Raw genomic sequence first — 10,781 nt, 5'->3', positions numbered from 1 at the left:
CATTCGTGCAGAGTTCGTTCAAGGGTTTAATTCCTCCAAAGCCGCCTTCCTTCTTGGGATTTGAGAGTGCTATAGGGTCCTTCTTTTGAACCTTTTACTGAGATCCAACGTAAATTGATGTCATGCAAGACCCTGTTTTAATTGCTGCTGAGTCCCCAAGGATAATAGGAGACGTTCCGGCACCCCTCTTTATTTCAGAGTCCTTCCAAACGCTCTGATGTCATGAACTAGTCCCGATTATTGGCTGTCATTTTTGTTCATGATTTCATTTAGATCAGAAGGTGGTCATTCCAGTTATGTGTCCTGCCCTGTTAAGAACTGTGCACATATACCTTATATTGTGGGGAATTAGGTTTATTAGTGAAGCCCCCGGAGTGATACATCCAGGGTGGATATAGTAAACACAATGGGCCTCATTACGAGGCTTGCGCTCCCGTAATGAAGGGGGTCGGTATGGGGCCCAAATGGGAATGGGGAATGGTTCCTGCAAGGTGGACTTACCAGGTCCTCCCATGTCGGAATGGCCCGGTAAGTCCCCATTGCAGGAACCCGGTAATGGAGCCCGGTTTGGAGGTAGCCATGGAGCTAATAGCTCCATGGCTACCTCCAAACTCGTAATGAGGCCTAATGGCTCTGGAATAGATACATTCCAGAACCATTACAGTATTGGGTTCCACACACTACGTGGTGTCACCACGCAGCATGTGGAACTAATACATAACATCCCCCTTCCTCATATTGCTGATATTTAAATGATAGTGGATATGTAGTACTAAATAACAATGGGCCTCATTACATGGTATGCGGTAACCATGGCGCTATTAGCCGGTATTTTACCGTGTCCGCCTTGGTGGATGGCGGAATTACCGCCCTACTCCAAGGTGAGCGGGGCGGTAATTCCCCATTCACCAAGGCACTTCCCCATTCCTCAATGGGAATGGGGAAGGAGCTAATTACGGTACCGCAAATTGCGGTACCGTAATTAGCACCAAGGCCCCTTTGCGGGCCCGTTCCTTAACGGCTGGTAAAACCAGCCGTTGAGGTTGGGTCCCGCAAAGGGACCTCGTAGTAAGGCGGTAAGGGTTTACCGGTACCGGTGCCCTTACCGGTACCGGTAAAACCTTACCGCATTCCGTGTAATGAGGCCCAATGAAGTAACTAAAATTACTGAAACTATAATCAAAAGGATACGCATGAGCAGTAACGTGGTAAGACAATAGTAATATACATATGGGCCTCATTACAACTCAGGCGTTAAGGGTTAACGCCACCGTTAACCCTTAACGCCTGATTCTGATTTTAACGCCTGCTTTTAGCAGGCGTTAAAATCCATGGCGCTAACCTGCCATGGTGCTAATTACGCCGCCGTAATTTACGGCGGCGTAATTAGCGCCTTCCCCACTCCCATTATGCCCTATGGGGCAAAAATGGGAATGGGGAAGGGAAAATGGGAAATGGGGATTTACCGCCCCACTCACCTTGGAATGGGGCGGTAAATCCGCCATCCACCATGGTGTAAACGGAGTTTACACCATGGTGGTAAAGTTGGTGCACTTAGCACCAAGGTTGTAATGAGGCCCATAGTCATCTTTGAAGTTCTGGATAATTCTGTGGTTTCTTTTCGATAACCCACTACTAGTGGGTATATTGCCACAACCTGGGCCTCATTCCGAGATTGGTAGCCATGGTGCTATTTGCGCCATGGCTTCCTCCAGTACCCGGTCCGGCACCGGTCTTGTTCAATGGGGACTTACCTGTGTATTCCGACCCTGGAGGGACGGGTAAGTCCCCATTGAACAAACCATTCCCCATTCCCATTTGAGCCCCCATAGAGCTCAATGGGAATGGGGAAGTAGCTAATAATGGTATATATATGGTATTTGCGGTACTGTTATTAGCGCCCTGGTCCCTTAGCGGGACCCGTAAAGGACGTGTGGTCAGAACACACATTCTTTGAGGCTCCCGCTAAGCGACCTCGGAATTGGGCGGTAAGGAATTACCAGCACTAGTCTCCTTACCGGTGCCTGTTATCCCTTACCGCCCAACTTGTAATGACCCCCCTGTCTCTTGAACATGCAGCTCTTTACCTCTGTCTTGTGTTCCATGGTCATTAGAGTCCCTTGCAAACTTTTTATTGTAGTTACTGGTGCTTGGGCATTCCGCATCGTTTTGCACCCACACAATATCATCAATAGACAACATCTTGCCATCATCCAACACGACCAATTTGCCGGAACTACTTTGTACCCTCTGTGCTGGTCTGAATCTGGATTCGCCCTTCATTGTCTTTTCAGGTTCTTTAACACAGACCCAATCCCCTTTCTTGAATATCTTCTCCACTACTCCTTTTCTACGATCATACTATTCCTTGTACTTTTCTTTTTTCTCAGCTACCCTCTTTATGATTTGTTCAATGTCCAAGTGTACATCTCTTGCTTTTGAAAACATCCAAGCAGGTCTCAGACGATTGAACGCTTGTCTGCCCCTCATCATGGTAAAGGGTTCAACCTCTGTGGCAGTATGTGGAGTGGTCCTATACGTGCAAAGGGCTTCCTTGAGAGCTTCCTTCCATGGAAGCGAATTTGAAACAGCTAATTGGACCACTCCCTTCACAAACGTGTTCATCCTCTCAACAAATAGTTTTACAAAGGTAGCGGGCGCCCCTCTCTCGCAAGAACAGACATGATAACCTGTTCAGTGGTTATTAACCACTTGAGAGTTCGCAGCCACAAGTCTGTTTGCAAAAGGATGATATAGCGATGTTTTTATGTGGTTTCCTTAAGAAACTGTTGAAATTCTAGTGAGGTAAACTGGGGCCTATTATCTGACACTATTTCCTTGGGGTCTCCTTCTCTGTTAAATATTTCACTTAGAAAGTTCAGAATTTTTCTGGTAGTGACATTTTCTTCTACAACTCCCCACTCAACCCACTTCGAGGTGTAGTCAACTAAAACTACAATGTATATTTTAACAGCCTCCAGGTTTTTGTATGGTCCCATGATGTCTATGGCTAACTTGGACCACACTTTGTCAGGAATTTCCACAGGTTGTAGAGGTGTCTTTCTTACGTTCTTGGATTTGTCACTCTTAGCACATGCAACACAGTTCCTGACACTTTCTTCAACTTCTCTCCACAAACCCGGCCACCAGTGTGTGCCCCTTACCCTTCTCTTGGTCAAATTTCTACCCAAATGTCCTTCATTGGCTAGGGCAATTATTTTACTTCTCAGTCTCACTGGAGGAATCATTCGGTCTCCTCTATATATGTGTTCTGGATCCATCCAAATTTCATCCTTGATTTGAGCATAATCTCCAATACTTTGGTCATATACGTGCCAGTCATTTTTGATCGCCTCTCTGATATACTCCTGTTCATGATAAACATCGGCTATGTTCCTCCATTCTTCTTTCGTCACACCAGAATTTATGGTGGCAATGATGTCTCACCTCTCAATTCTTCCACTATTTCAGCATTGGTCCTAGTACACTCCCCTGGAAATCTGGATAAACAATCAGCCACAGAATTCAACTTACCCGGGGTGTAACAAATGCAGATGTTGTACTGCATTATGTCCAGAATCCACCGTCTGATCCTTGGTGAGATTAAATGCGGCGTGTTGGATTGCAACACATGTACCAGTGGCTTATGGTCGGTCTTCAGGACGATAGGTAGTCCCCATACTAGGTTTCTAAAGTGTTCCAATATCCACTTTACTCCCAAAGCTTCTCTCTCTATCGTTGAGTAGTTCAATTCTGCATCTCTTAAGACTCTTGATGCGAATGCTATTGTCATCAGTCCTTTGTCCTGTAGCTGCTCTAATACACTACCTAATCCAATTTTGCTGGCATCAACTGAAATGATAGTTTTGGCTTTACAATCAAACATTCCTAGTGTCGGGGCTCCATTGATAATGGTTTTTATCCGCTCAAATTCACATTTGCACTCATCTGACCATATGTATTTCGTGGATTTTTTCAGAAGTTCTCTTATATTTTTAGTTTTGTTGGTGTAATCATTCACAAATTTAGAATAATATTCCGTCATGCCCAAGAAACTTCTTAGTTGATCTTTGTTCTTGGGTTCGCTGATGCCCAAAATGGTATCTTTCAATTCTTTTTTTGGGCTGATCCCTTCAGCATCAATTGAATGACCTAAGACTTAATCTTACACTTTTCAAGTTTCAAAGTGAGGCCACTTTTTTGAATTACTTGCGGCACACCCATCAATTTTGCATCATGCTCCTCTCCTGTGTTGGCAGATATTAAAATGTCACCCTGAAAGCAGTATATACCTTCAAGACCACCAAATAGTAATGACATCAGTCTTTGAAATACCGCTGCGGCTGAGGCGAGGCCGAACGGCATCCTCTTAAACATAAATGCACCAAGTGGAGTGACAAATGAAGTTAAATTCTTAGACTCGTTTTCTAAGGCTATCTGATGTTAAGCAGAAGACAGATCCAGAGTGCTGAAAAACTTAGCTGGTTTCATGGTTGTTAGTAATTCTCCTATATTCGGAAGAGGGTGTCTGTCTATCCATATGCTTTTGTTGAGGTCTCTGAGGTCCATGCACATTCTTATGGATACATCGGCTTTTTTGAACTAATACTATAGGGGCCAACCATTCTGAGCTCCCAATGGGTTCAATTATATTTTGTTCACACAAACGGGAAAGTTCCTTCTTGAGTGCTTCCTTTGTGCTGATGGGGACTCCTCTTACCTTGTGCGCAATAGGTTTTGCCCCTTTCCTAAGAATTATCCTGTGCTGGAACCCCTCTAAAAGTCACATTTTTTCGCTGAACACTTTGGGGAACTGCTTTGCCAACATAGCTTTGATGTCATTATTGTCTTTGAAAATACTCAGAATAGGAACTTCTTCTCCTGGATGGATCATGACACGTAGGGCAGCATGTTCTTCCCATCCAACCACTGACGAGCCGTTTCCCTTTCACGGAAACGCAACCTCACCCAGGTACAACCAATGATCTCAATGGGGGTTTTACCGTAACCCGTTGCTCTAACTCTTGTGCATTGCAGATTTTTCATGTCACCAGATAGTACTTTGACAAAAGTCTCGGCATCCACCATGGTATAAGGAGACCCAGTATCCACCATTATGGGTAAGGATATGCCATTTATTTCCATGTCAATCCATGGTCCACCTTTTCTTCCCAATGCAGTGACCGTGAGTATTTGCACCTGTTGTGCGTTCTCGCTTATAATTGTCATCATGTTGTCAGGCCCATTATTTTCTTCGACCACACCTACTGTACTTCTTCGTGGTCTATTGGATTGGTATCTGTTAAACCTTCCACTTCTTCCACAGACATTCTTGCACACCTTAGCAAAATGACCTCTGTGGTCACATTTGTAGCACTCCACAGCTGCAGCAGGGCATTCTTTCTCAGTGTCATTGTGTTTATACCATCCACATTTTTGACATCGGTTCTGGGTCAGACTTCTGTATCCATTGTCTCTACCTCTCTTTGAGTTACCTCTGGAATTATTAGTTGACATCCTCCTTACCATTGCTACCAGAGATTCTTCGGAGTCTCCTCTTGTTTCTTCCTAGACCATATTGATTTCCTTATGTTCAGGTTTATTAAATCTCTCTCTCATACAATGATCAACCAATTCCATTGTTCTGGCGATCTCCACAGCCTGTTCCAGTGATGGGTCTTTTGTTTGCCACAATCTCTGCTGAATGTGTGAATCTGCCACATTCAAAACCAATTGGTCCCTTAAATATTCTTCACTAAATCCAGTAAACTTGCATGTGGACATGAGACCTATCAGGGCTGCAATGTAGACATCTATGGACTCCCCCTTCATCTGGTGTCTTGAAAAAACTTGCATCTTTCCAATGCAATGTTGGTTTTGTTCCCAAAGTGCTTTGCCAATTTCCCTAATGCACTTTCAAATTTGCGATTATTATCGCCAGCACCACTCTGTCCCTTCTAAATCAGGAAGCGCTCTAAAAATTCTTAATGCTTCTGCCCCAATGCAGTTCAGTAGGGTGGCTTCTTTAAGATCATCATTATATTTACTGCCTCCCATGGCCCTTAAGTATACTTGGAAACCGTCCACCCACTGTTCCCATGGGCTAGTGCGGTTGCCAGGCAATGAAAGGAAGTGTACCGGAGCTGTGATGTGCTGCGGTGCCTTCACTTAAACATACAAATGGATTTGCACTGACTGAAGGCTAGATCAAAAAAATATCTAGATCCCAAAAATAAATAAATAAATAAATATATCCCAGCAGGTGGCGCTGATGCCTAACTAAAGAGTTGAATGTCAATTATGGCAGTTCTTTAGAGTACACTTCTGTGCATCCTCTCATATGTCGCATAAGCGTGCTCTGTATGCATTTCTTCTATTAATAGTTCACAGTCTCCCTAAGATGCATCAATTCACATGATGGATGTGCCATTCTTCTTTTTTTATTTTTTTTTATAACGTTGTATGCTCTGCTACACGTCTTTTGCTGCTGCATATCATGGTTACTATGGTAACCTCACATACACTTACTTCAATTCCAAAATGGCTGCCACGTTGAGGCACGCAGTGAGGTCCCTTTTTCTGATGCGTTTCCCGTTCAACGGACTTCCAGGCATTCGTATGATGCACTTGTAACTACGGGGCTCTGGGTTGGATAAACAGGTTTCCAACTATTTCCTCTACTCACTGCAGCCTTTCCCACACAGCTGATGTTGCCTGTAAGGGCCTCGGACCGCCCGTCTTCCAGTCGCGGCGCAGCGCAACGACTTCCTTCTGTTTTGTCGTTGATGGGCCCTCATGCACAGCTGCGGTGGCAAACGGAACTCCGGGGGCTTCCTTCGACAGAGGTACCTGATCGCCAATTGTTAAGAACTGCGTACATACACCTTATATTGTGGGGAATTAGTTTTATTAGTGAAGCCCCCTGAGTGATACATCCAGGGTGGATATAGTAAACACATGGCTCTGGAATGTCTTCACTCCAGAACCATTACAGTATTGGGTTCCACACAAGATGTGGTGTCACCACACAGCGTGTGGAACTACCACATAACATGCCCTTACTTTTGTATTGTGCGGGGTCGGCCGGTGGCCGTCACACATGCATGCAACCACACGCACCCATGCATGCAGAGAACACACGCCGGAGACGTGTGATGGCTCCGGTCTCCGGCGTGAACTGCCGGGCACCGCCTTTATTCTTCCAATGAGCATGCGCGAGCTCCGTAGAGGCTCGCGCATGCGTACCTCGTGTACGCAGTACACAACATCCCTCCTTTTCCCCGGAAACAAACAATTAACAAATAACTGCAGAAACAACAACAATTAACAATTAACTGCAGAAGTACAACCTGGTTCCTTCTTCGGATTTGCACCGGCACATTTCCCCACCTATGGTGCAGGGTCCATAATAAAGTCTCGGAACCTATGGCATTGGCTGCGGTGACCATTGTACCTTTCACGTGTGTTACACCCAGTGGTTGGGTCTCGTAAGTTGTCGACAGCTTTCCCTCTGCTCTTCTGTTTCGCACCAACACGGTATCTCCAACTGCAATCTGTTTTTCCGGCAGTCTTCTCCGCGCTGTTTCATTCTCGTTTCTCCATGACCTTTCTAGTAGTACTTGGTCATTGTCGATCACTCCTGGTTGTCTCCCCTCTGATTCAGGTATGAGTCCTCTTGGGATCCTCTTGAAAAGTGCCTCCGTAGGGGCTATTCCAGTTGATCGATGAGGTGTTGTGCGATACTCCCGGAGAAAGTCGAATAAGTTCCGTCGAAGATCTTCACCTCCATTTTCGGATATGCGAAACACCTTGTTTAGTGTGCGCATGAACCGCTCTACTTCTCCATTGGCTCTTGGCCATAGTGGGGTGACTTTTTGGTGTTTTATCCCTCTCTCTTTGCAGTATCGAGCAAACGATTGTCCTTGAAAAGGTGACCCATTGTCAGAACATAACTCGATGGGGAAACCGTGGGTAGCAAACATCTTGTCCATGGCCAGGGTGGTGTGGTCGGTGGCTTGGGACTCGACCAGTTCCACCTCTGGATATCGGGACCATTGGTCAGTTACTACTAGGAAATGTAGTCCTCTTCCGGTGGAGCCAAAATCAGCCTGTACTGTCCCCCAGGGTAACTCACTCCTTGCCATGGTCTGAATCGGGGGTCCCTTCTCCGCCGGGCTCGTGGCTTGGCACAGGATGCATGCCCTCACAAACTCTTCCACTCTCTTCTCCAATTCGGGGAACCAGACTTTGAGTCTGAGACATGCCTTCATTCTGGTCATCCCCTGGTGTCCGTTGTGTGCCAGCTGAAGGACCTTCAGCACAAGTGACCTGGGGATCACAATTCGGTGCCCTCTCAGAAGGAGACCATCGGCAGATACTGACAGTTCATGTCGTGCACCCCAGAGCAATTGCAAGTCTCTTTGCGTTCCTGCATTTCTCCGGGCTTTGTTCAGAAGGAGCGCCCGCCATGCTCCCGAGGCCACCGCATCCTTTACTCTCAGAAATGCCTCATCCGAGTTTGATTCGTTGGCAATTCCTTGTCTTGTCAAAGCAATGGGAAGCGCAGACTCGACGACCATGTGAATGATGTCCACACAATTTGCAACCTCTGTAGTGTCTCTGGGTCGTCCTGCGCCGGGGTGACGAGACAAATAGTCTGCAGGGTTGTGCGTACCCGGGCGGTATACCAGCTTCACCCCGTACTCCATGAGGGATAGCATCCACCTCTCTATCCGAGGTGGCAGTTTGGAAGAGGCGCCTGCCAGAATGGGAATCAGGGGCTTGTGGTCTGTCACCACTACAACAGGCTTCCCTAGGATATATAATCTAAAATGTTTGCAGCCCCATAGTATTGCGAGGGCTTCGCGTTCAATTTGAGAATATCTTCTCTCTGTGTCTGTGAGTGCCTTGCTGGCGTATGCAACTGGTCGCATGGATCCCTGTTGATCCGCCTGCACGAGAACCGCCCCGAGTCCCACTGGACTGGCATCCACTATGATTTCAGACTCCCGGGCCGGGTTGAAATATGCCATGGTATCTTGTTCAGACAGAGCATCCTTGATGGCCGTGAATGCTCTCTGTTCCTTTCCAGCCCATGTCCATGCTACTTCATTCCTAGTGAGTGCTCTCAGGGGTTCAGAAAGGGACGCTAAATCTCGAATAAAACGCCCACAGTAGTTTACCATCCCTAAAAAACTGCGGACTTCTGCCGGGGACGGGGAGGTGACGCCTCTCGAATGTCTCTCACCTTCTCAGGATCGGGGGATATGCCTCCCGCATGGAAGACAAATCCAAAAAACTCTAGGCTGTCCTTCAGGAATTTGCACTTTTCTTGGTGCAGCGTCAGGCCGAGGCTGTGGAGTCTGTGAAAAGTGTTTTCCAGCCGCTTGATATGTTCTGCTTCGGATTTGGCAAAGAGTAGGATATCGTCTGACATGTTTATTACTCTCTTTAGTCCGGACAGAGCCCCCCTGATAGCATTTTGGAAGATTTCTGCCGCCGAGGATATTCCAAAACGGAGTCTTTTATATCAATACAGTCCTTCGTGTGTTGTAAAGGTCGTAACATATCTAGACTCCGGGTGAAGCTCCAACTGGTGGTAACCCGCTCTCAGGTCTAGTTTCGAAAAGAATTTCGCACTCTGAAGTTCTCCAACAATGTCGTCCAGAGTGGGAGTAAGATGACGTTCTCTTTTTATGGCCATGTTAGGAAGTCTCATGTCTACGCAAATGTGTACAGCCCCAGGCTGTTTGGGCTTTGGGGCCACTACAATTGGGGAGACCCACGGGGTGGGCCCTTCCACCTTTTCAATGATATCTCGTTCCACTAAGTCTTGCAGCTCCTTTTCCACCTGAGCCCTCAGATGAAACGGTATGCGACGATGTTTCAGCGCCGTCGTTCTGACTGACTCATCAATGTGGAGCCTTATTGGCTCAGCCTTCAGTTTCCCTATGCCCCTGAAGAGTCCCTCAAAGCGTGTCAGCAGGCTGTCCAGATCCGTATGATATACAGCAAAAGTGAAACGAACCAGGTCTAGTGCTTCAAATGCTGCGCAGCTTAAAAGAGAGTGCGGACTTACACTGGTTACAAAAAACCATGCTTTGATGCTGTTCTGGCCATGGGTCACTGGGGCTACGAATACCCCTTGGATGGATAGGGGAGTATCTTCACCAAAAGCGTATATCTGAGCCTTGGAGGGCGACAGGGTTGGTGGGCCTGCCAGTGCGTTGTAATGTCTGTCCGCCAGTATGCAGACTGAAGCTCCCGTGTCGATGAGGACTGGAGTGGGAATCTCTCCAATGTCTACAGTACATATGGGTCTTCGTCGAGTTCCAGGGCCATTTGCGATGCTGGAAATGAAGAAAATGTCTTCCTCCTCTTCTTCGGCAATGTGTAGGTCGTGCACGTCCTGTTCAAGGGACGATATGCCCCTCACAGTGCGAGTGCCACCTCTACCGGCCCTCTCAGGTCCTCTGCTTGCTGCCACGGGCATGGCGGCCCTACACATCCTGGCATAATGCCCAGGTATCCCACACCTGCCGCATGTTCGTGATTTGGCTGAACATTCACCTCTGTGTGGGAGGTCATATCCACAATAGGAGCACGACTGAGGGGTACCTGATGTCGTGGGTCCTTCTCCCCTCTTCGGTGTCCATCTGGCCTTCCCAGGTGTGAAACGTCCGACTGCAAGTGCCTCCTCCTCATTCTTGGGATGCGTGGCTGCGTCCATTTTCGATCCTCTGGCCTCTGCCAGCTCATACGCTCTTCCCATGTCCAGGATC

Source organism: Ambystoma mexicanum, chromosome 1p (assembly GCF_040938575.1).
Source record: "Ambystoma mexicanum isolate Mex_15411 chromosome 1p, UKY_AmexF1_1, whole genome shotgun sequence".
Classification (NCBI taxonomy): Eukaryota; Metazoa; Chordata; class Amphibia; order Caudata; family Ambystomatidae; genus Ambystoma; species Ambystoma mexicanum.
The sequence above is the reverse complement of the archived record's forward strand: the minus strand, read 5'-3'. Positions refer to the sequence as shown.